Genomic DNA, 27,620 nt, shown 5'->3' on the forward strand with positions numbered 1-27,620 from the left:
CAAGCTGGAGCCTTCCGGTCACAACACCGCAACAGGGGTCTTGCGGCAACGCAGCAGGACCAACGTGGCCAACACAAACTCCAGCCACAACAGAAGGGACGACCAAGGGGTTGCAGTGCCAAGTAATCCACCGTAGGGGAGACTGGGGACTGGACAATTCATCGCCACTGAAAGGAAGTGCAACACAAGGTAAGTTGCCAGCTCACTTTATTCAGTCTGGCCTCCACAGCTCCCTGGCAGTAACGGCTGAATCCCCTGCATTCCATGTTCCACGCAGGGAACACCCACGAGCAGGAAATAGCCTCAAGCGGAATGCTCTAGATCCCAACACCTTCACTGTTGCTGCTTCATCTTTGGCATCCAGATGCTCCAGAGCGTGCGGTGGTCTTCCTGGTACATCCTTGGGTTGTTAACTGCTCGTATCATTAAAACATCAGGAAGACTATTAGTATGGGAGGTACTGACAATTCCTCATTTACTCTAGCTAGCACTCATATGTTTTTTGCTAAAGATCATTGCCTGGCTAGACCATTAGAGCATGATATATCCCACTGCTAAAGTAAAAGGCCTGTGACAGAAGGATCATGTCTCTTGTGTTTTCTCTCTCCCTTCTCTAGTCCCCAATTCCTCATTTTTCCCTGCTGAGATTGCATGGACTATGGTGAACATCCACACAGTCTCATGTCTCCTTATTGAAAAGGACTGGAGGATTATTGTGGGAGTTTCTGTCACCTAGTTTTCCCAGCTATTCACTAATGATGACAGAGACTTCCGGCCACATATTGTGTGAGTAAAGGGTTGTTCATCTAACGATAACTGTCCATTTTCAGGGGATTCTCACTTTAGTTTCACATCAATTAACTATTCTTATAACTCTATCTGAAATTTAAAAATATACTTTAATGTAAATTTACAAAGGAGTTATTCTCCTGTTATCCATTTCGAAACTGAGGCCACAAAGAGAGGTCCATGGACCAAAAGCTCTCTGTGACTAACCACAACTTGAAAAAAATGTTTTAGCTCCCATTGAAGGATGCGTAGCCTCCATCTGCATGTCCTAAAAAATCTAAATGCTCATGTCCAGGTAAGCTGAGCCTCCCTGCAACCCCTGGCTCAGGTGGGTGGGCCTGAAAGGGACCTTCCATTTGTGCAATCCCCCCCAAAATTTTACCATATGGTTTGCATACCTCAGGTCTTGGAATGACCTTCAAGATCCGCAACCATCACTTGAAGTCCATTAATTCTGTCACGGTCTTGTGCAAAAATTTTGGACCCACTACAGAAATGGGCATGGTGCTGGTCTAATATAGACCAACGAACCAGTGGTAGTTTGCGAACCCAAAACAAAAGGAAAACAGGGGTCAGACTCCTCATGGCCTCCAAAGGCCATGCACAGCAGAGCAGACATGGTGGGTTGGGCTCAGGGCCTAGGTGAAGGTCTGGGTCTGTGGCCAGTCTTCTTTCCAATGGGATGAAGGCCATCCACAGCAGGGTTCGCTGCCCACAGAGGACTGGGTGCAGTGCCAAGCCATAGGCCAAGGGCTTTGGCAAATTCTCTAAGTGCATGGTAGGTTGGGCAAAGAGCCTAGTCAAATGCCAGGACCTGCGGCCAACTCCCTCTGGGCATGGAGAAAGGCCAAAGGTCTCCAGCACAGGGTAGGGGATACTTTCATATATGTTGGTTATAATATTTAATTTAAAAAGCTTCACGAAAAGAAAGCAAAGTTAAAGCCAAGTTATGGTGAACACAGAAAAAAAACTCAGAAATTCCCAAAAAAAACAGTTACCGTATAGTTTTAGTTACAAATGAAAACTGAAAAACACTAAAATTCTTAAGTTATGCTTAGAACTGAAATCTATAACATGCACAGCAGTGATGCAAACCATAACTTGCAAAACAAATGCAGTGCTTCTGACCTCACATGAATAGCCAATATCCAATAAGTTACAACATATAAGAGCACAACATCAATACATGAACAAAAATAAATAACACTTGGGGATTTTGGAGGTATTGGTTGAGGAGGGTGGTCAACTATCTCATGGAAAAGTCACAACCCTTGTCTGGTTGAATCACTAAAGTCACTAAATTACCCTAAGCTCAACCCCCTGGTAGTTCTGGCACAGAGAGGAGAGAATTAACTTAAAGGCAATGTGTAAATATTTATGCAATACCAGAACAGTAATGAAGTCACAACACAACACAATCCTAGTTAATTCCGGAAAACAGAGTACATTTTAATAAATAAAAAGACTCCAAAATAACAAAAAATCAATAAGGAGAATAGGATATATGAATTTTAAACTTTCAAGGTTTAAAATAACACCAAAAAGTTCTAAGTACAATCCGCAGTCAACTTGTCACTGTAGGCTGAGACCCACCACAATCGAGCGCGGATCTGATACAGAAAACAGGTTAGACATGGTTGGACGTTTTACTTTCAGACTTAGGCCTTAGTTATAAGTTTGGTGATAAAAATAGCTAAACTTGCACAACCAGTACATACCGATTCCATGAGGTTCAGTAAATAACCCTTGTTACATTACACTGATTAATAGATTTTACATTGTACTGGGAGATGGTTATTTAACTCATGTGTTAAATACCAAATGGGTGGAATTTAGCACATGTGACAAATACCACACCCAATAAATAGCACATGCACAAAACATCTTGTAGCCTTATGGCACATGGAGTCAAATATCTTTGCCCTGAGTACAGGAGGGGGAGCATATCCAGTCTTCTAGGCTCTGCTCAGACAGATGTTCAGTCTTCCTCTGATCTTTAACAGGTCCAGTAGTGTTCTCAGGTGAGGACTGTGGGTGCCATGTGTATGCCTGGCAACAGCCTGTGGTGGGGTGACTCCTGATTCCTTCCTAACCAGTGGGGTGAAAGTTTCTAGGGGTTACCCTACCCACTGTTGCAGAATTTTCTGTGTGCCCTGCTGCAAACCATCCCACAGTGTTCCTCTCTACCAAGAAGCAGACTGCCAGAACTGCCCCGGTGCCACTACAGAGGTGTAGCCATAGGAATGAGCAACCTCTCCTCGGTGATCAATCCAAACCCCTCTCCCACTGGGATTAGTGCCAGGTGATAGATAACATTTGCCTGTGAGAGGGTTAAGTTAATCACGTTCCTGGACACAGTCCACTGGCCATCTTTTCAAGGGAACTACAGCACCTCCTCACACCCAAAGCCTTTTTCTACTCTGGGAGCCGTGCTCACACCACATCAGTTGGGCTAATAAGCTTCCAGCTGACAGTTGGAACACAAGCGAATGGGCTTCGGAGGCTTTAGACAGAGGAAAGGTAATTTTCTAAAAGTACCTTTCCTTAGTAGTTATTTAAATCAACGGACCAACAAACACCACCCACGATGGTCAATGGGGGACTGCCTGCTGGTGCCAGCAGAGGAGTGCAAGTATTTGGGAGTAATATTTGAAAGAAATGGCTCGTTCACCAAACAGAAAGCAACCCTCAAAGGAAGAGGGATCGCACTGGCAGTTGCATTAATAAACATCAAGCAAAAAATAACCGGCCCTAGTCTTCATCCATTATTAGAAGTGCTTCGAGCGCGACTGCTACCTTCGATCACCTATGGTAGTGAACCGATGCGAGGAAGAGACGAGGTTACTTTGGACAATGTGGTCGCCAAGGCGTTAAGTATAATATTCAATCATCCGCAGTTCACTTCACCAGCCCAAATAAGGCTAGAGTTCGGGCTTCAAAATCAGCAAATCTCACGGAAGGGTGCCTACGCCAAGTGCTGGTTTAAAATAAAGAGAGCCGAGCCAGGCACATTGAACTCATACTGTGGAAGGAAATTACAAGGAAAAACGACAGTCCAGCTATGAGTTACCTTTAATCAGCAATCAGGCTGCTAGCTTTATAGGACCTATGGGAAAATGTTTCAAGGCCCTGGTAAATAAATCAGTAAAGATCGCATCTCTTGTAGAAGACAAAGCTGCCCTCAGCAGGAGGGCCCACGGCTGGTTCGTAATTCAGAGTTACTTGTCGACAAAGCCCCAATCATACTTAGGAACAGGTTTTTCGAGAATCACAAAAGAAAGGTTCTTGCTTCTGAGGTTGGGAATTCTACCCGCAAAGCGCCACCTCCCACCGTGGAAGTGCACAGACTCTTCAAACCGTTGTAGTTTGTGTGGTGACCTCAATGAAGACGTAACACACCTACTATGCATCTGCAATGGCTAGGGAGCGGAACGAAGACAGCTTTTAAAGCTGCTCCTGATCACAAGCCAGGTTCGATCATGAAGGGAGGCGGTAAAGGCCTGTTTTGAGGGCAGCAGCATCCGGCTTGCCTGCAGCCTTGTCCGGTTCATGAGTGCAGCAAACTCAAAGTTAAGCCTGGAAGCACTCCAACAAACTGGTCTTCAGCCCTCGGCTATCGGTCTATGAGAGGAGTACAACTACATCGACCATTAGGACTTCGTCTGGCAACTCTGTCAAATTCCCATGGTCCCTGCGCTCTCCTGCAGCCACCTTGGGCCGGCTGCCAGCTCATCAACACAAAAAAAGTTCATATACATTTTTCCACGGGGCGCAACGACCCAAGAGAACAAGCGTCATGACGTACTACACTCCGGAACCGGTAAATCTGGCTCTCAGCCACCCAGTAACACTCCAAAATATCTTCAAGATCCAAGTTCTTAAAATTAACTTTAAAGGAATTGGGACTACACAGGTGCCCCCATAGATTAGCACCCCGACAAACGTTGTACTCCGCCCCATCTGACCCCGGACTGGCTGTCTCGCACACTAGTTTTTATTCCCCCGAGATTTTATGGAATTACTGCACATCTGCAACTTTTTAGCATTATTTATTGAAGCTGTTTTTTTTATACATGTTTTATTTATTTGCGAAGGTTTTAATTAATCATGCAATAAAGCGATTATTATTATTATTAGTAATAGTAGTAGTTATTAAAAATTTGATTTTACCATTAAATTAGATTTTGAGTAAATAATAAAATAGTCTTTGAATCATATGTCTAGCTTTTTCCTAACTGAAATTAGCATTACTAAATGTAGTAATATAACCTAGTGCTTCCTATGGAATAACCAGCCTTGCTAAAGTGAAAATAGCTGTGGGACTTTTTCACTGTAGGGACATATTTAACATTAAACTTTTACATGCCCTTCTTTTAAACCATGCATCATGCTTTATAGACAATAAGGACAACTTAGGGGTGACTTGTAAATATTTTGCAGAAAGGTATGACCTATCAAAGGGGGTTATTTTAGTAGGTAGAATTTTCAGTTTAAAATTGCAACAGCCAGGCTGCAAATGGTAGACCTTCAGTCGTCTTTCCACTGTCACTGTAGTGGATGACACAACGGGTATTGCAGTCTACTAGTGACATTTAACTTGAATGCACTGGTTATGCTTTATACTATATACTAGGAACTTATAGGTAAGTTAAATGTGCCAAATTGGGTGGGTATGCCAATTTCATCATGTTGAACTAGGAAGCACAGGCGCTTTACCACTCATTAGCAAAGGTAAAGTGCACAAAGTTCCACAGCCAGCAAAATTATATAAGGCAAAAATCTGGGGTTACACCACACAAAGGGCTAGATGTAGGTAATCTGAATTTACCGATTCTTAAATACCGAATTTTACCGAATCGGTATTCAAAAATCGGTAAATGAGATGTAGGGGAAAAATCGGTATTTTTTACCGAATCGGTAAAATTCGGTATCGGACTTTCGGAAAATACCGATTCAGTAATTACCGAATCGGTATTTACCGAATCGGTATTTCCCATTCATCCATATGGGCCAAAAGCCCATAGGAATGCTTTGGAAATACCGATTCGGTAAATACCGAATCGGTAAATACCGAATCGGACAGCAAGCAAAAGTGAAACTGAACACAACAGCCAATCAGATGCAACCACCCTCCCCCTTCCTACCAGGAAGTGGCTACACAGGCAGCTGCAACTAATTAGAAGGTTCTGGAGAGGCAGTTGGAGCAGAGAGACTGGGAGCAGCAGCAGACAGAGTTTGTGCTCTTTTAAAATTTAAACATGGCAAGCAGCAAGGACACAGAGCAGACAGAAAGAAAAAGAAAGCTCAAATTCAGCAGCATGGAGCTCCAGGTCCTTGTGGAGGAGGTGGTAAAGGTGCACCACAGACTGTTTGGAAGGCATTCCCTTACTGTGCCTGAATCAGCAAAAAGGAAGCTTCGGCTTGAAATCCTAGAGAAAGTCAATGCAGTGGGAGTGACCACCAGAGTCCCTGAAGATTTAAAAAAGAGGTTTTATGACCTAAGGAGCCTCACAAAAAAAAAATAGTGACCACCACAAACAGGCCTCGCAAACAGGTGGTGGAAAGAACACTGCACCCCCCCTCACCGACCTGGAGGAGATGGTAGCCACAACCTTGGAGCCTGAAAGCGTCCATGGACTGGGAGAAGTGGACAGCTCGGCGAAAGCTGCAACTAGAAAAGGTAAGATGCATGCACAGCAATCCCCCTCACACCCTCATCCATCCCTCACCCTTTGCAGTTAAGTTACCCCAGTCCCAGTGTGTCTGTGCAAAACAGTAGCAATGCATCATGGTACATGTAGTCAGTTAATGAAAGAGCATGTCACGCAGCACTGTAACCACCAAGTAAGGCAAATGAATGCAGACATAATGAAGGACAGGCAGCATGTAATAAGTGCAATTTCATATGTTTAATTGTAGTGGCTGTGAGACAATTGCACCTAGCTGATATGTGCTCATATGTCCACAGGTCACACATCCAGAAGGCAGTCTCAGGAGGCAGAAGGCACGGCACCCGAGAGGGATGACAGTCATGAGCCAGGTCCCAGTGCATCACAGGACACAGGTGTTCCGAGTGGGCAGCCACCTTCCCAAGAACATGACATCAGTGAAGAAATGCAGGCCTCCCAAGACCTTCACAGTCCCCACTATCGGTTTTGTCACCCGAAATGCCAGCATCCCTTGAAACTGAAACACCTGCTGCACAACCTAGCAGGAGGCATGTTGTTTCCCCACTGATTGTAATGGAGACAGCTGCTGGTGAAATGGTGGGTGAAGAGTCACAAAACTTGCCTGAAGCTGACATCTCTGCCACACTGCAGCCCAGCACAGAGCCTGTACCAGGTACCACTAGACGCCACACAGTACAAGGAAGTGTAGGTGCACGTGGGGAGGGGTCCAGTGTCTTCGAAGGCCTGGAGGGATCCATGGTCAGGATTCAGAGGATGCAGGGCAAGGGCATCATATCCTGTCAAAGACAAATGCGCAACCTCAACATCAACATGCATGAAATTGGTAAGGGCATCAGGGAACTGGTGGAAGTTAACAAGAGCATGCAACAGGCATACATGACATGACCCAATCCATGCAGCCATTGTGCAAGAAGAATTGCATTTTGGGTCCATTTTTATTGGTTGCACCTGTTTACCACCTGATTCCAATCCATGGTAAATACCGACTCTTAAATACCGAATTTCAAGCAAATTCGGTATTTCAGAGCTTCCCTACATCTCAATATCCATTTTTACCACTTCTTATTTACCGATTCCGTATTTTACCGATTCGGTAACTTTACCGATTCGGTAAAATTACCGATTCGGTAAATTTACTGAATCGCAAACCTTTGCGAATCGGTATATTTACCGATTCGGTATTTCACCGATTCGGTAACTTTACCGATTCGGTAATTTTACCGATTCGGTAAATTTACCGATTCTGACGATTTTCGCTTCCCTACATCCCAATTGCCCGATACCGGTCGGTAACGGTCGAAAATACCGATTTTCGGCCGTTACCGACCGGTAAAGGGCTACCTACATCTGGCCCAAAGTACCCATTTCCCAAAACACTATAATATTTGTTGTTTCAGTGGTAGTATTAATGTCATAAGCAATTATACCTTTTTAATTGCATGTGATGGGACATGAGAAATCAGAACCATAACTTACTTTCTAATGATGATCTTGTAAGTGAAATTTCTATGGGAAGTGGGCTTATTTTTCTGTGTGTGAAACTTGTTATCTAATCAGACTCTCCTTTATTTTTTGCTGTTTCTGAATAACCAAATAATTTGCAGATCCACCAATAGTCACAATATTATGCCATTGCAAGTCTTTTTTAGGCTTTGCGGAAGCAAGATTCAGTTATGGTGGAATGTGCTGTCACATATTTTTTATGACGAATATACTAGCGAATAACCCTGGAATTTATTTCATTTTCTTACTCTGGAACAGTTGAATTTTTTTAAAATGTTTATTTTCTGCTTGATACATCTCAGTGTGTATTCTTTAAAAATGGTCTACATTTTTGCATACTTTTTAACCTGGCTGCACAGTTGTGAACAAAATCATTAATGCCCTGGTTTCCGGCGATGTGTTAAAGCCATGGTACTAAACTTTCCATTCTCATTTGTTTTTCATTTAATATCACACTTACTATCAGCTCTATGTCATATAATAATGATCTCCACACCCTATGAAAAATACTCTCATGATATTGGGGGCATCCGTTTTTGTCTTTTAAAAACAAACTCATTGATTTGGAAGTCTGTTTTTGAAAAACAAAAAAAGTTTGAAAAGTTTCACAGCCAGCCTTCATGGCTGACAGCAGTGTTCATTAATATTTTCCTACATTGACAGTAAACACAATAATGGTGGTTCTTGTTGATCGCAGGTCTGGTGGAATCTTCTAATTTCGAAAGGCAGGGGCCATCCTGCAGGGTAAACTCTGTCTGCCAAACTCTAATCAGGCCCTAATTCAGATTCTGGGACAGTTACAGATAGATACAGAGGGAAGAAAAGGAACGAAGAATGTGAGAGGGAGTCGGATATATAAGTATATACAGGGAATAATTTAAATGGATATTGGGGGCTAGAACGATAGTAGGAGGGGAGGCTGCTAATGTAGGGAGCTGCAAATATATTGAGGTATAAATGGAGAGACATAGTTACAGAGAAAGGGGGATTGGACTAGGATTAGTGTGCTTTTTTAAATAGTGACACTTTAATCTTGAAGGCTTTAAATGTATTACACATTACCAGTAGGAAAGATAACAATTTGATTATTAGAAACTTTTTAAGAAATACTTAAATATTTCAATTCTGAAGCTTTTTTAAAATTCCGATTGTCTCTTACGCAGCAACACAAGTTACATGTACAATTTTGTTTCTTTAAATTGTTAATATTTTTTTCACATATTCTGTGTATACTATTACATTTTGCTCCATGAACCAAGCAAAGCAGGCAATGTGGCAGATTAACATTGAAACTGCACAAGAGATAAGCTTTACTAACCTCAAAAAGTTCAATCCATGGAATTAAACTCCAAAAAAAAGAAGATACATTGTGTTTCAAATTGTCTTGAAAACAGAATGAGAAAAGTACCCAGTAGATAAATGTGGTGGACTGTCTTGGTGTGAGGCAGATACACAGAGAGACAAAATATATATGTAAAGCCCGTACAAACCATCCTCCACTTTCAATCCACAAATGCCATTTGATGCCCTGGACACATTTTCGGATGCAATGATCAAAGATCTGCAACATTTTCGTAAAAATCAAAAAATGGAAAATGGTGGTTTAAATCTTTCCCAGGAAGAAAAATTGGCGTTAACGAAGTTGGCTAATGATCATTCAATTATTATAAAGCCCTCTGACAAAGGGGGAAATGTCGTGGTGCAAACAAGGGATGAATATCATAAAGAGGCGATAAGGCAGTTATCAGATGGAAAAAGCTACGAAGTAACCACTTTCAAAGCATACCAACAGAGTATCCAAGCATATGACGAACTGATAAGTAAGTGGTACAAAAAAGGAATGCTTGGGGATGAAGAACACTTATACCTCCGTAGTTCTAATCCAACCTGCCCGACCTTTTACCATATCCCCAAGTTGCACAAAGACAATGTACACCCCCCAGGAAGACCGATCGTTTCTTCAATGCAAGGACTGACGGAACATGTTTCCAAGTTTCTTGATTTTTTCCTGGCAAGTCTTGTAAAAAAGTTAACCTCCTATGTAAAAGATACCAAGGACTTTTTAACAAAAATCCAAAATGTGCAATGGCAACCTGACTATCTACTTGTCGTCCTAGACATAACAAGTCTTTACACTTGTATCGAACATTCAAAGGGAATCGAGGCAGTTAATGTGTATTTGCAAAAAAGACAACTGAGATATGCTCTGCACAACTGCATGTTATTAGAATTTTTACAATTCTGTTTGAACAATAACATTTTTCTCTTTGAAACCACCTACTACAAACAAGTGTCTGGTACGGCGATGGGTACCTGCTTCGCCCCCAGTTATGCGAACCTGTTCGTTGGCTGGTGGGAGGAGCAGGTGCCCAGAACCTACAGTGACGATCTGTCAAATGGTAGAGTAGTTAGATGGCATCGATATATCGATGATTTATTTATCATTTGGCAGGGAACTGAAGAGACTGCCCTGAAGTACATCGCGAGTTTGAATAACAACAATTTAAATCTGCATTTTACGGGCACCATCAGTCCATGCTCTGTGGACTATTTGGACCTTAAGGTACAGATTATAGGGGGTCAGATTGAAACATCTCTGTATCGTAAAATCACTGCTGGCAATTCGATACTTCACGCAACCAGCAGTCACCCACCCAAATTAGTGCAAAGCATCCCCTATGGGGAACTATTAAGATTAAAAAGAAACTGCACGCGCGATTGTGACTTTGATCAGGCTGCCTCGGAATGTCTGGCTAGGTTTGCCATTCGTGGGTATAATCCCACATCACTGAACAAAACACTGTGTAAAGTGAAAGCCATGACCAGGGAGAGTTTGTTGGGTGAAAAGGAAGATAAAAAATCTGTAACCGGCAAGTTTAGACTAATCACCCCTTATTCATCAGAAGCTAATCATTTGAAATCTATGCTTAGAAAAAATTGGCACATTTTAAAAGCAGACAGTGTCATTGGTGAGGATGTCCCTAATTTTCCCCTAGTCACATTCAGAAAATCCAGGTCTATCCGTGACAAATTGGTACACAGCCATCTTGAAAAAATACCTCCAAAAACTAACACTTTAAAGCACATGAGAGGTTTCTTTCCATGTCATAAGTGTAAAGCTTGCAGTAACAGCAAAAGGACCCTTACATACACCATCCAAGATACTGGTAGGGTGAAAAAGATCAGCAAGTTTATCACTTGCAGTACACCATATGTTGTGTACTGCTTAGTGTGCCCCTGTGGGCTCCAGTATATTGGAAGCACAGTACATCCGTTTAAAATCAGAATACTGGAGCACATGAGGGCCATTGACAAAGTGGATCAAGCATACCCCGTGGCAAGGCACTTCGCAGATAAGCATAAGGGTGACCGTAACCAGTTACAGTGCTATGGCTTAGACTTAGTCCCTGATAACATCAGACTTAGAAAACTGCGTAGGTTGGAGTCAAGATATATTATTGATCTCCATACCAAAACGCCTTGGGGTATGAACAGTGGCGAAGACATGATGGTACACATAGGTATATGAATGAATCACAACATGCGTAGAAACTTGACATATAACCTGTGAGGTGTAGAGCTTTGGATAGAGACTTAAAATCTGAATGTATGTACATGGCAATCATACCAGTGATGAATTCATAAAATTGAGTATGCACATTTGTATATAGGTATATATATGTAAATAGAGCTTCATCTTTTGGATTTAGATGTAATGGAACTGTGAATGATTTACGGTAGCCTTAAGTAACCTTGGTTTCCTCCTTCAGAAATATGATCAATGGATGAATTCGATTTCAAGTGTTTTGTTGTAAATAGTAACTATGAAAAATGAACTTAAATATGATACTGTAAAAAAATGTGTATAGGTTTGGTAAAGAACATATGGTTGATTTATTATGGATTTGGTTAAACAATTTTGAATACTGGTAGGGAAGGAGAATTGCCGATACACGGCTTAATTTTTGTGTTTGTAACATGGGTCAAATCGATAGTAAGCACTATGAAAGTGTTTGTGATGTTGTCAAAAACATTTTGCACAAATCACCTATCTGAAAGACTTATGTTAAGGGTGGACAGACATGTTTTGAGAAAAACAAAACGAGGAAACATGCTTGCAATATATGTTTATTTGTAAATATGTAAATATGTACCACTCTAAGAGGGCGCTGGTTATCCCCAGTTGGCCTGTAGTCCTTCCTCTACCTCAGTAATTGTTTAAAAACAGGATGTTGTATGAGGGTCATTGACATTGAGAAAGGCTAATTGCCGAAACGCGAGGGCGTCTGTCATGTCTAAATAAAGCAACCGTTGGAAATTTACCCCGGAGTGCGGAGAATTCTTTGTTTTCAAACGGAGGAGTTGGAGCAGTAATATATATATATATATATATATATATATATATATATATATATATATATATATATATATATATATATATATATATATATATATATATATATATGTGTGTATTACCGCCAGTAGGTATATATAGTTAGGATTTTTTCTCTATGGGATTTTTGAAAATTCTATGTCTAATAACTTTGGCGTTTGTGGACGGAATTGGCTGAAATTTTCAGGAAAATGGAACATTTTGTTTCTGAGCAGCCCCTGAAAATTTGGGGGGGGTTCGTCAAGAGGGGGCCGAGAAAAAAGGGGGGTCCCAAAACGCGTTTTTCCCATGTTAATTTCCATAGGGCAGTTGGCCTCATTGTTAACCCGAACGGCTGAATGGATTTGCACGAAACTTGGCAAAATTGTAGGGACTGGTAGCCCGATGTGCCTTTGCTAGGTCTCAATATATGTGCTCCAGTGGATTTTGAGAAATTAACGTTCAAAAAAAGATATATATCTGTAAGCGCGCTCTGGGCAGCGCTCCGGTTCGCGTACTTGACGCGTAACGGAACTTCGCGTAGCGAAGCTGATTGGCTCTCCGGTGTCTGTAAACATTCCAAACAGTCCGTAGCGGCCGCCATCTTGTCTCTCGGTAGGATCGAGAGACAAGAGGAGGCCAAAGCGAAGGGGCAAATGACCATAAGGGGGCATAGTAGATCCTCCCTGACCCCCTAGGTTTGATGTAGAGGCTTTTTGTTTTTTAGCGTGGGGAGCGCCCGGTCCGTGAACCGGGAAGCGTTCTGGGAAGCGTACTAAAAGGAAAAAAGAATGATAGACTTTTCTAATATTGTATGTTAATTGATTGTTTGTTTTGTTGATTATTTTTTAATTTCTTTATTTTTTAAGCAATTATTTATTATTGTGATTGTGTTTCAAAATTTAATAAAATGTCTAACATTTCACTGTCTGAAATGTCGTTATTTTCATTGAACATAGCTTGTAATGTTTGAGTGTGTAAAATTTCCTCATTTTGAAGGAGGACATCTACTGCTTGCACACATTGCAGTAGTTCTTGGTCCCAAGTTTCATCCATAAATTCTATATAATTTGGATCAATTATTTCTTGGTTGCTCTCTTGCAGGACAATTTGAAATGAAACTTTCTGTTCGCCTTCCATTTTGCCTGAAATTTGGATAAAAAAAAATATATTAGTACAGATAGGGCACTGTTGGGATTAATTTTAGATAGGCAGTTTTTATCAGTGAATTTATCTTTGGGCAGTGTATAGTATCAGAGTGGAAGTAGGAATATAAAAAAGTGTATGTGATTTAACGTAAGTAAATTCATAATTATACAAGAGAAACCTAACTCCATCCATAACTATAACAGAGAAGTCTATCTAAATCTATAACTACTACAGAGGGATAGTATATAACTATCAGAAAAAGTTTACCATATTAACTTATAGTGCACAATATACTTCAGTTTTTAAAATAACAACTTACCTTTACAAAGAAGTTGAAGTGATTAGTGAAAATCCAATTGAAATGTACACCAGGAAGTAGTAGTCAAAATGGCTGTGTTCCCTTCTCTTCCTTTAAATATATTCAGGTATATAACGAATCAAATGTCAGGTAAAAAAAGTAGAAAATGAAAGTAACATTTTCATTGGTTGTCAATTCCAACACTTCAGATGTGTTCTGTGAAGTAATTTACCTCACGGTATTTAGAAAGGTCTACAGGCTAAATGGCTAAATGGAATTTCAATCAAATTTGTGAAAATGGTAGGGATTGGTATGTAGTATGAGCTAATCTATATTTGGTGAAAGTGTCTCCAGTCGTTTTTCTGTAAATTACTTTCCCACCTTTTTTGATGGAGCGCTTCCCGGGGAGCGCCCCAGTACGCGAACTGATTGAAAGTATAAAAATAACAAGTGACTAACTTAACGACAATTATAAGGTAAATGTTTTGTACTCTTTTCGTTACATTTCTATCACATTCACCTACTATTAGTTCCACAGCTTCATTTCTTTAACCCTCAGTTTCCTGCCTTTGCTACTTCCCTCATTCCTTTCTCTATTACCTACTTACTTACTCTACTCCTTCCACTCCTTTTCTCAGTCCCTCTCTTCTCATAGTTCCTCACTCTTGTTCACTCACTCCGTCTCTATTACTCTTAGTGTCTTTGACTGATCACTCTTTCACTACTTGTTCATTATGCTTTTTCTGTGTAGTTGAAGCACACTAAGGGGCATATTATGAACACAGCCAATAAAATTATTGCTGTTTTTATCGGCAGAAAACTGCTGCAAAAGTGGTTTTAGCGGCAGTTTTCTGCCGCAAAAGCGGCTTAAGCGACACATTTCTGCCGATAAAAGCTGCAAAACTTTTATTGCCTATGTTGATAATATGGCCCTATGTTATTTACATTTCTTTGCTGTTTCAATTATTCTTTTTCTGTTCCTTCTTCTTTTCTGCTTTCTGTTTTTTCTCTCTGTTATTCCACATGTTTTAATCTTATTTTGAACATTCACTCATATTCTCTAAGAAACTCTTCTTTGTTATTCTTCTACTCTCCTTTTTTTCTTTCACTTCCTTATCTATTTTGTTTTTCACAATTATATCCTCTTCCCTCTTTTCTTCGGTAAATAAATCTATTAAACAGTATCTCTGGTTTAGACCCTATAGCTGTCTTTGTTTTAACATTACTCTCTGTTTACTTCCCTTATACTTACTCTTCTTTTTTTTTTTAAAACATTTTTTTGGTTCGCTCCCGGTTCGCGTACCGGTGAGCGAACCAGGAAGCGAACCAAAAGAAATACAGCTTGCCAGAGTGCTAAACATTCTAGCAATTTTTTTTGAAAGGGGAGGTAGTTCTGAAAAGAACTTTTTTTTTAATGTTTTTGTTGTTTTATATTTTTTTTTTATTTTTCTGAACATTTTTTGTTTTTTTTGTATTTTTTGAACAGTTTTATGTTTTTTTTGTTTTTTTGGGAGGGGAAACAACAAAAAACAGGCATTGGAAAGGGCTCAACAGGAGCAAAAAAAAAATTTACTTTCTGGGGCGTTTAGAGCACTTGTGATTTTCATAAGCTCGGTTGATTAAGGTAATGCTCATATTGCCACATGAGAGTAATGCACCGCAATACAAACAGGTAAACTTCATCTGGACAAAGTTGTCCTGAATGTTTGGCACGGTTTCCCGTGCCTCTGGTCCTGTCAAATATACCTGTGTTGATGTCGTGGCCACAGGAGTTGATGGGTTGTCCTGCAGGTCACGCATCTCTGCCCGGCTGTAGTTTAATGGATGCCACCTGATCATGTGACGATGCATGGTGTAGTTGCCGAAGCTATACTTTTTTAAGGTGCCTCTAGATAAGGCCTCTTTACATATGAGGCACGTCACATATCTAGCATTAACTTTCTTCTGCCCTTCAGGGATTGAAAAAAACTGCAAAATAAAACTGGTTTTACGATGAGAAACCCGGGGCTCCTCTTGTAAAAACTGTGGTCCTTCTGTCTCCTCTTCCTCTTGTTCATCCTCTTCCTCCTCTGTGTTGCTGATGAACTGTGGAGGTGGTCCTCTCTTTCCATGAGGAGGTGGTGGTGGTGGTGGGGGTCCACCAGCTGAAGCTACCAATGAAGCCATTGCTCAAATATCAAAAAAGGTCTTCCTCTCACAAAGATGAAAGTCAGAGTGAGGAAAGAAGGAGGGGTTTTCATCATTTGGGAAAAACAATAGTTCTAAACCAATGAAAAGTGTTATTTTTAGGTCACCTGACCAAGCCTTACATCATTATGAAACCAAAAGTGAAATGAACCAATGAAAAGTTTTATTAACAAGTCACATGACCTGTTACGCTTATGTTACACGCTGCGGAACGCGCCCCGGATCGCTTCCGGGTCGCTGCGCTTCGCGCCTCGGTTCGCGCTCCGGAGCACTTCCGGGTGCGCTAACGCGGCGCGTCATAAGACGCATTACGCGGCAACGCGATACGTCGCGCTTTCGCGACGTGCCCCGGATCGCTTCCGGGGAGCTGCGCTTCGCGTCTCAGTTCGCGTACCGGAGCACTTCCGGGTGCGCTAACGCGGCACGTCATAAGACGCATTACGCGACAACGTGATACGTCGCGCTTCCGCGACGCGTCACGATGTTGATTTCTAACGCGGCAGTTGCGCAAACGGAACGTTTACCGGTTCGCGGACCGGGTCGCGGCACCACATTAAGCTAACAGGAAGCTTCCCGGTTCGCGAACCGGGAGCGAACAAAAAAAAATAATAATAAAAAAAATTATTAATAAACATTTAAAATATATTTTTTGATTTAAAGAAGAATACATTTTACAGCTATAGATATTAGCTTTTAAAAAACCAATGAAATTCACTGAAAAAACCATAGGTTATAGACCATATATAGTTAGGAATTAGCATTTACAAAACCTTGAAAATTCACTGAAAAAACCATAGGTTATAGATTATATATAGTTAGGAATTAGCATTTAAAAAACCTTATTTTACTCACACAAAACCATTGAAATTCCATATATAGTTAGTTGTACTAACTATATATCGCGCACCCGCAATCCACTGCTGATCATGTCACATATTACATCATTCATGACATGGTCAGTGACATCACTGATGACATCACTGATGACATCTCAAATGACATCACTGATGACATCACTGATGACATCTCAAATGACATCACTGATGACATCACTGATGACAAAATCCAGTGACTGTATGTTTCTGTAAAGTTAAAATATGTCTTACATATTGAAGAATGAGTGGATGTAGAAGTGTCTGGATGAAGGATTTAGTAGGTGCATGACTGACTGTATGAGTGAGTGAATAAATGTGTGTCACTGAGTGCATGGGTTAGTGACTAAACTGTCTTAATTTGTGCATCATTATGTCTGTTGTTCTGTAAACTGCTGCATGTGTTGATCAGTAGCTATATGAGTAACTATATGGGTTATTGATTGGTTGCCCAAGTATTTGTATGGGAGACTGAGTGTGTGTGTGGCTGGCTGGGAGATGTGTGACTCTGTGCAGATCAATGTGTTCTTGTATCAATGATTGTATAAGAGAGTAAGTATGTGTTAGTATATGTTTGAAAATGTAAGGTACTCTATGTTTAACTGTATAGATTAGAAAATGGAAGTGTGATTGATTCTTTACAGGACTGACTAGGTGTGTGAGTAACTCCATGGATGAGTGGCAGAGTGTGAGTGTCTGTATAGGTGTATGAGTGCATATGATAGTGTTGTAAAGATGAGTGATTGTATGTATGAATGATTGTATGGGTGAATGAGTGAATGTGTGTGTAGACGTAGGAATCAGTGAGTGCGTATGTAGTAACTAGTATTGGTGTGTCAATGGTTTAAAAAATTATATTCTGTATTTAACACTGGGTGTAACAGAGGTTATATTAAAGTGTGAGGAGATGCATTGTATTGTCACATGAATGATATCATCAGTGATGTGACCATTGATGTCAAATGAAATGTCATCAGTGATGTCATCAGTGATGTCATTTGAGATGTCATCAGTGATGTCATTTGAGATGTTATCAGTGATGTCATTTGAGATGTCATCAGTGATGTCGTCAGTGATGTCATTTGAGATGTCATCAGTGATGTCATCAGTGATGTCATTTGAGATGTCATCAGTGATGTCATCAGTGATGTCACTGACCATGTCATGAATGATGTAATATGTGACATGATCAGCAGTGGATTGCGGGTGCGCGATATATAGTTAGTACAACTAACTATATATGGAATTTCAATGGTTTTGTGTGAGTAAAATAAGGTTTTTTAAATGCTAATTCCTAACTATATATGGTCTATAACCTATGGTTTTTTCAGTGAATTTTCAAGGTTTTGTAAATGCTAATTCCTAACTATATATGGTCTATAACCTATGGTTTTTCCAGTGAATATATATATATATATATATATATATATATATATATATATATATATATATATATATATATATATATATATATATATATATATATATATATATATATAATATATATATATATATATATATATATATATATATTTCATTATTTTGAATGGATGAACTCAGAAGATAGCATTATAGCCCCCTTCAGGGGGAACTTGTTATTGAACTAAAGTTACACCCATGATACAACCATGACCCTATAATGTGTGAGAGAGACTTTAATGAGCAGTACAGCCAAATGCCAGAAAAGCTATATGGCGGAAACATTTTCCCATCACTAAGGGTAGAGTGTTCAAAATGCATTACATATAAATAGGAGAAACAGAAGGACAAGCATTGGATTTAATTGAGAGAAAGGCTATATACTAGCCTTCATTTTCCTGACCTTCTCCATTGTCTTTATTTGCGCCACCAACATCTAAATGATGAAATAGCAAATAAATAATTAGAAAGACAGAGACTCGGACATACTATGGGAATGAGAGACAGTAAGTTGCAGGAAATGGACGGCAAACCATGCACAGCTGGGAGAGATGCTAAATGGCACAAGGAGCAATAGCCACAGAGAGTATGCCATGTCCGCCTCCAGGAGCCATGATCCACCTGGATATTGCTCTCATTCAATGTCATAGGCATGGACATATATTGCATTGTACTATGTTTGGTCGTACATCAGATAACATTGAGTAACTGAATCTACACTATGCCTGAGTCTGGAAGCAGGGTTTTCAGACTCTCAGGTTATTTTCATCGCGGCGAACTGCCACCAAGTATAGTCTGCAAAAAGACAGTGAGAAGAAGTTGGTGTCGCATTAAATGTGTATCCTGGCGAGAAAACGCTGTATTTATAAGGAGGCACACTGTTGCTAAGCTGCTGATCCAGTGACTGTAATGAAGTGAACATTTTAGAAGCAGGTTACCCCGCCGCACTAGATTTTGAAAATCTCAGAGACTTTTTGTCTCCTAGGGTATAAATAACCCACCCATGTGAACCACGCCTTGGTAGGTAATCGTGGTTGAGAGGAGAGACATACCTGTGAAAAGCGGAGTGGAAACGAAGCAGAATATGAAGCTGGATTTCCAAAGGTCGCCACATTAAGTGATAAAATATGCGGCATCTCCTAAAAAGTGAGAAAACAAAGAAGATAAATACAAACTAGTGCCAGTAATTGAACTACCAGCAGCAATTTATTCATGCAGTCTTTTCTGTTTAAAGTCCGCAGTCATTTCAGATAATGATTTGAACACACTAGTAGTTCAAAATGGTAAGATTGTGAAAAGATTTTAGATAAGATACAAAGTCTTGAGGACTGGTTTGAAAGAAAGGGTGTGATTCACAAGGGTAAACTTACATTTTTGTGTAACTTTAGTATTTTTGTGCTATTCGCAAACTACCAGTTAATAATATGATTATGACTGTGGAGAGATTCCGCAGTCGTTGTGGAGAAGTTCGAACACAAAAAGATTGGCCTATCCTTTTCTTTCTCCTGGGCTGAAAGATCTTCCCCCAGGTACTTTATATTGTGCCACTTAAACACTACTTGCAATGCAATTATACAATTGATAATAACTATAGAACATAATTTCAATGAAATAGCACACATATGCATATGTACTTACTCATCTGTAGTTTAGGTTTTTACAAATTTTAGATGAAGTGAGAGGCACACCAGTTTCATATGATTTCTAGATGAAGGGAAACAACGTTGTTTATGAGCAGTTCCATAAAAAGTAGATAGATGAGATAGAGGTAAAACAGGTAATAAGGGTGTTAGCAACATTTGCATAATTTCTTGGTGTAATTATGTGAAATTCCAGGAAAAGTATGTGAAATTATACGTAATTACATAAAATGCAAATCTGGTATTTAGCGCTATATTTTTGCACAAAAATGGTCCTCAAGTCCATTTTGGATGTGAGGACCCATTCCCCACTAAAAAATAACATCAGTCGCGAGTGTTGTTCACAACAGCCCCTCATATTCTGATTGTTTACCTTGTTCCCGCGCTCTCACACTATAATTTTGTCACACATGAAGCTCAGTTGCACTTGTGGTATAAAGGCATCCATTTAAAAGTTTCCCATAACATGAAATTCCCAAAATTTTACATGCATAATTGAATTTTTTCCTGGGCCTAGTAAAGTTAATTATGCATAATGCATGTCACAAATTCAAACCCCCAAGACGGTCAGCTCAGTGTCACATGCAAAAAGAAGAAATGATGGACGGAATGCTGGAAAATGTCAAACACTCACCTCCTGAATGCTGGACAATGTCAAACACTCACCCCCAGTACAGAGATCTGGACCTAAATCCGTAATTCTTTTTTGTTTGCCACACCTTTCCAGTTTGGACCCAACTGTATTCAAATCAGTCTTGACCCTGCACCCCATTGGAACAGTTCAGCCCGAACTGCCAGGCGAGGTCTTCTCGAGAACGGAAACAAACCTCCATGGACCAGTTTCTGGGTATCACCCCTCATCAGCTAGGATATCTTGACTCAGTAGTATGGTGAACCTGTGGCCCACATCTGGGCATATGCATCCCACATATGGTGACAAATGCGAAAAGTTCAAATAATGGACGGATTGCATGTGACTGGGTCCAAACTCGGGTGCATGGGGAGCACAAAACAATGGATTTAACCCAGATGTCTGACTGGGGGTGTATGTTTGACAATGTTCATCATTCTGTCCATCATCTTTTTGTGTTGCTACAGCTCAGTGTCACATCATTCTGAGGTTGGTAGGCTGAAATCCAATACATAGAGCAATAGTCTAACATTACCTACAGCATGTCAGTAGTGTGCTACAAAGCACTTTATGAGAAGCAGTGCTTAATTTGAGCAGGTGCTGTCAGGTGCTCAGCACCTGCACTTCTTTTACAAGTCCGGGACTACAATTTCTGAACCTGCAATATTAATTGTTCAAATTCAAAATAAAAAGAATAACATACATTGCATGGTGACTGGCTGATAAATGTTCATAGGCAAGCCGGCATATGCCTGTCCAGGCAGGCATGATTGTGTATCACCACGTTAGTGATGATGTCATCACGCTGATCACAAATCCAAGAAGTCATCGACAAACTATGACTTGCATTCTATTCCCCTAGTCTGCTGCACCCTTCCACTGCCTGAGCCTACACCTCCTATTGGATAATTGTACCTGGGGGTTGGCTCATGAAGGAGTTGAGGCAAGGAAGCTGCAAGAGCGCATTTGGAACTTGGGAGTGAGGGCTCTTGAGGAAGAATACATGAAAGTAAGTGTGGACTTTCCACTTGTTGCGTAGCCAGAGTAGCATATCCGGCAGCCCTGCATTGCTGCTATCGTCAATGTGCTCAATGCGTCTGTGGCCCAACACAACTTTTGTGCACCATGGCGTCACCTGTAGAATCTGTGCGCTGCACCCCAGCATGGTAATTGGGGAGCGTGAGTGAGTCCAGTAGGCACCTAAGCCATACTTACTGGCATTAGCAGCCTTACTGCTGGGGACAATGCCTGTGTTGTAGCAGGCAGGGTCACAGCAAGGTGAGCAGTGGATGTCGATGTCGTCGCCATCCCTGGACCTAATAATTACAGGCAGCACTAGCAGTGACATGACCTGCTGAGCTCAAGCAACCGCCTGTTCTGCAATAAACCCAATCATACTACACTGATTAATATATACAAAAAAGCATTTTCATTTGGTGTACATTTTGTTTTTGCACTCGGTGTAGGCAAGAAAGTAAAACACATCATCTTCCGCTTCTTTAGGAATGACACGTTAGTAAAGAAGAAAAGGTGCCAGGGCTCGAGTTGAACCGACCAGGGCTATTTTATTTAGCTGGTGTAAGCCTTCTTTGCGTTATTTCGAGAAGGTATGCAGTTGTCATTATTCATATATTTCAAATCAAATTTACTTCTTCATACAATCTACAGAGGGTGAAAACATCCCTTTTACTGGGGATACAAATGAAAACATTTCATACATTTGAAAGCAATATATACAAGCAAAAATAAATGAAGAAAATTTATAAACAATTAAACTTTCATTTTTTTCATAAAACAGGCATTGAATCATATGCACCAAAATTCGTTTGGGTATGTTAGTTTTTATGATTACATTGCCCTATGCTATCGTGTGCCTCTTTTAGACAGCCAAATAGCCGACGCGTTTGCAAACCCGTCCTTTAATCTTTCGGGTTTTTCTTCAGGGCCGGGCTGTGTACCTTGTGTACCGGATTTGCTGACTGCTGTTGTTCAAAAACGGGGCATCAGATAAACTTGAATTTTCACCATTACTTGTTTTAGTTGTCAGATTATTCTCTATCTCAGAGTTTTCTTAAAAGTCAATGGAGCGTTCCGCGGTGATTTCGTTTTCTGTGTGACTCGTGCACAGAACCCCAAGCGCAGCAAGAGACCCTTAGACAAAGAACTAAGAACCGAAGCTTAATTGCAAACAACGAGAAGAGCCCGGGTCGCCAGCCGCGCTACACAGAAAACGAAATCACCGCGGAACGCTCCATTGACTTTTAAGAAAACTCTGAGATAGAGAATAATCTGACAACTAAAACAAGTAATGGTGAAAATTCAAGTTTATCTGATGCCCCGTTTTTGAACAACAGCAGTCAGCAAATCCGGTACACAAGGTACACAGCCCGGCCCTGAAGAAAAACCCGAAAGATTAAAGGACGGGTTTGCAAACGCGTCGGCTATTTGGCTGTCTAAAAGAGGCACACGATAGCATAGGGCAATGTAATCATAAAAACTAACATACCCAAGCGAATTTTGGTGCATATGATTCAATGCCTGTTTTATGAAAAAAATGAAAGTTTAATTGTTTATAAATTTTCTTCATTTATTTTTGTTTGTATTTATTGCTTTCAAATGTATGAAATGTTTTCATTTGTATCCCCAGTAAAAGGGATGTTTTCACCCTCTGTAGATTGTATGAAGAAGTAAATTTGATTTGAAATGTATGAATAATGACAACTGCATACCTTCTCGAAATAACGCAAAGAAGGCTTACACCAGCTAAATAAAATAGCCCTGGTCGGTTCAACTCGAGCCCTGGCACCTTTTCTTCTTTACTAACGTATCTTGTCCAGCCAGGACCCGTAGGACAAAACCCCTTTACTTATACATCTTTAGGAATGACAACAGGAAAACACAGAGTTCAAAATAGCAGGAACATGTACAGGCTGACGACAGGGGTCACAGGCAGCAGCAGTGTTGAGATGAGAGACAGCAAGAGTAAAGAGGAGAAGAAACAACAAGAGAGGAGAGAGATATAATGGAGTAAAGTAGAAGAAAAGGAGGAGAGCAAATCAGATACAAAGAGAAAGCAGCCATGATGTGAAGAAGAAAGTATTAAGAAGAGAGAAGATAGAATGAAAGGATGTGGAGGACAGGACAGAGGGAAAAAAACAGACAAATGATAAAGTGGAGACACAGCTAATCACTGCTAGTGAGTGATAGTAAAGAGCCAAGATCGAGGGGAGAGACAGCAGAGCATGGATAAAAGTGAAGAGAGAAAAGGGCAGGGCTAACATGAATGGAGGGCAAATTAGAAATACAGGATGTGACAAAGATGATAGAAAACAATTAGAGAGGTGAGAGGATAGACTCTTAGAGCAAAGACTTAGGGGACAGACAACAGATCAAGGTTAGAAGATAGAGACTGAGGCAGTGAGAGTGTTGAAAGTGGGCCTCACCGGGAGGAGGACAAGAGCGGTGGCCTCCTTGGCAGCATTTTCAGCACCTGCACTTCTTTTTTTACAAATAAAGCACTGATGTGAAGCTAATATCAATGTTAATTATATTCAGTACTTCAAACTTAACCCAATACTTTACCTCGAGATATGTAAACTATTAAAGCAATCCGTCGAAACTCCTAAAAAAGACCTGTTTCGAAATCTTCACAACATCTTCTCTCTGAATGTAATCCGCTTATTCTTTAACGGATGAAAAACAATCATAGGCAAAGAGAATGTGTCTGGCGTTATTCAGCTAAGTGTTTTTGCGTGTTGAGAATGAGGATATTTTTCCCTCTAGTTTTGTAACTCGGGGGCATATTACCAAGGGCCATTATCGCCGCTTTAGCGGGACTTTTTCACGCTAATGCGGCGATAATTTTAACGCCCTATTACCAAGCTGTCGCTAACACCAGTTAGCGACAGCTTGTAGGCGATAGCGGGCATTTAGGGGCCCACTTTGCATGTCAGCGATAATTATCACTAATGACATGCAAAGTGGGCGTGCCAAGATGTTAGCGACTGAAAACAGTCCCTAACATCGCTATCTCCTATTACCTACAAAGGCGTAGTTTTGGAAATATTCGCGCTAAGCGCGAATATCTCCAAAAGCTAACACCTGCCCAGAGCAGTTCTTAGTCATGTTATGGGAGGTGGATAACATGGCTAAGAGCATTGTCACGATAATGTGTGAATATCGCTGTATTTCCAGAGATATTCACGCATTTCAAATGATTTTTATCGTTTCTGAGATAAACCTTGATGATAGCAAGGTATCTCAGCGATAAAATATAATATTATTCCCGCTAACCCTGCTTAGAGATAAATATCGCTATTGCTAGGTAATATGCCCCTCGGTGTGTGTGGAAGAGACTGGTTCTTTTGCTATGAGTGGGGGACTTGTCTGATGGAAATCGGTATTGCACCTGCTGTAAGTTATATATTTGTTAGGAGACCTGAAAATGTGTTAGTGGCCTGTCTAGTGAGTACATTATTGCTCTATCCTTTACAGAATCTGTTCAGTGACGTTTTGACAGTTACACTTACGCTCTTCACCAAATGTACAGATCACACATTTCTAGCGTGATGTGTAATGGTTTCTTTAATGACGCTATGTTGAATATGCTTAGCTATAAAATGCTATTCAGCAAGCGTTGTAATTGACCTCTGTGTAAACAATGTTTTCAGTACAATATTATTCACACTGGTGCATTTTCTGAAGAGCCTGTGTAGTAAACGGATGTAAAGTTAGCCTTATTAAGGCTTTGGCCAATGACGTGTGGTTAAATTGCCATTTTTAATGAAAGGCTGTTTAAGTGAGATGATATTCTTTAAACTATTTTCATTGAGTCTGTCAAGTGTTTTGAATGGTGCGTTGAAGCACATTGAGCTACGAGCGCTAGATAAGATTTTTTTTTTTTATTTGTTTTTATTGTTGCATCATCAAGCATGAGTACAGAGTAGATAATCTGCTGGCGTGGCGTCAACATTCAGCCGCGGCCAGCCGGTCGCGCAACTTTTCTGTACATAAACCTGTGTAATTTGGCATTTCATCCACTGAACATTACAGACCAATCAAACAAGTATTCAGGCTAGGATACAAGAAACAAACTCCGCAAGGGAGAAAGAAGATTAACAATAGACTTGTGAGTCCCCGCCGTAGGGGTTGTTGCATTGGGGTCTGTATAGTTCGCATAGCGGTGGTGCCTGGTAACTGGGGGGACGGAACTGTGGGAGGGAGCATGTAGGCGGTAGCAAGAGCATAGCAGAAGGAGACGGGTGACGGGCGTTGGGTGGCAAGGGGGTCCATAGTATTCGCACATAGTGAGGTAGAGCAGCCAGAGGGTGGGGGGGCCCCTTGCATGCGGGTAGCGGGATAGCCGACATGGGGGCGGGGTGTTGGCTAGGGGGCGTGGAGTACCGGAGTCCGGCACCAGCAGATGGGCATCAGGCAAGGATTATGGGCTCGGTCGAGTGGGCGGGCGGGGAGGGAAAATAGTCGGGGTCTGTGTTGGGGGGGAGGGGGGTTGCAGGCGTAGGCGGGTCATCAGTGCGCAAGGACTGCCGGAAGCCATGGAGGAGCATAGCCCATTCGATAGAGAAGGGATGTTTACGTGCGCCCCTGGCCTCCTCCTCCCGAAGGGCATCTTCTTCAGCCACCGCCCACTTACAGACTGCCCCTGTCCATGCTGCTATGGGGGGACCTTCCGGAGATCGCCAATGCATAGCTATACATCTGTTCGCCAGTAGCAGCGCTAAGGATACAAAGCGTCTGTGTGCCGGGACCTGTTTAGGGATGTGAAAAATGCCTAGTGCCCTGGATTCCCAGGAGGCTAGGGTTGCGAGGCCTGTGAGATCTTTCAGTGTGTCATGTACCGTCTGCCATAGGGTTTGGAGGTCGGGGCAGCTCCAAAACCCGTGGCGGAAATCTGCGTCGGGGGAGTGACATCTGGGGCATAGGAATTGTGTTGTGGGATAAAACTTTTGCAGTCGCGCCGGTGTGAGGTATGCCCTGTGTAGTATGTAGTATTGGATGTTTTTGAAACGGGCGTTCCTAGAGACCCGTTTCGGGCCTCAAGCACTTTGGTCCACTCCGAATCATGTAACCCGCGCCCGATGTCTTCCTCCCATGTGGCCCGTAGGGTCGCTAGGGGGGCGTTTGAGAGTTCTCGGATCGATTTATATAGCCAGGTGACTAAGTGGCGTCCCGTTCCCATATGCAGGATAGTGTGTATAACTGGATGCGTGTCAGGCTCGCCGGCTTGGAGGTTATGGTGAGGACGGAAACCCTCAAGCAGCTGTTGGTATCTGAGGAATTGGCCTGGGGGGAGCGCGAACTCAGCGGTTAGCCGGGCGATCGATTTCAGCTGACCCTCCTCAAAGAGCGACTCCATGTCCGTGATGTCGCAGTGCATCCATTCGTCAAGCATAGGAGCCGAGAAATAGGATTCCCGTCTGAGGCAGCCAACCAGCGGTAGTAACGGGGAGTACGGGGTCCTCCCGGGGGATATCCGGTGGATCCGCATCATGCATTGGCGCGCTATTGCGACTTGGAGGGGGTATGTACTTCGTGGTTTGGTGCCAGGGAGGAGCAGACGGGTGAGCTCCGGGATCGTGATTCTGCCGGTTGGGGTGTATGCCTCCCGGGTATGTCGGTCCGCCGTCCAATACGACAGCCATTGGAGCTGCCCCGCCAGCAAATAGGATTCAAAGGAGGGAGCTCCGAGCCCGCCCTGCGTTGTGGGGAGTTGGAGGGTTTTCAGGGCCACTCTGTGTCGACCCGAGCCCCATATAAGGGTGCCCAGGAGAGAGTTGAGGTCTCGGAAAAAGGATCGAGGTGGCACCACTGGTAGGTTAGCAAAATGATAGAGGAGCCGGGGGAGCATCACCATTTTAGCCAGGGCTATCCGCCCTATCGGGGCTAGTGGGAGCTTGGTCCAGAAGCCAACAGTCGGGCAAAGGCTAGCTAGCGCTCTACGGTGATTACCGTCGAAGATGTCGGTCGGAGAGTAATATAGACGGACACCGAGGTACCGGGGGGCCTGCCCGGACCATGAGAGTCTGTGAGTCCCCAGCTGAACGTCACGG

The sequence above is a fragment of the Lissotriton helveticus genome, chromosome 3_1, assembly GCF_964261635.1.
Source record: "Lissotriton helveticus chromosome 3_1, aLisHel1.1, whole genome shotgun sequence".
NCBI lineage: Eukaryota > Metazoa > Chordata > Amphibia > Caudata > Salamandridae > Lissotriton > Lissotriton helveticus.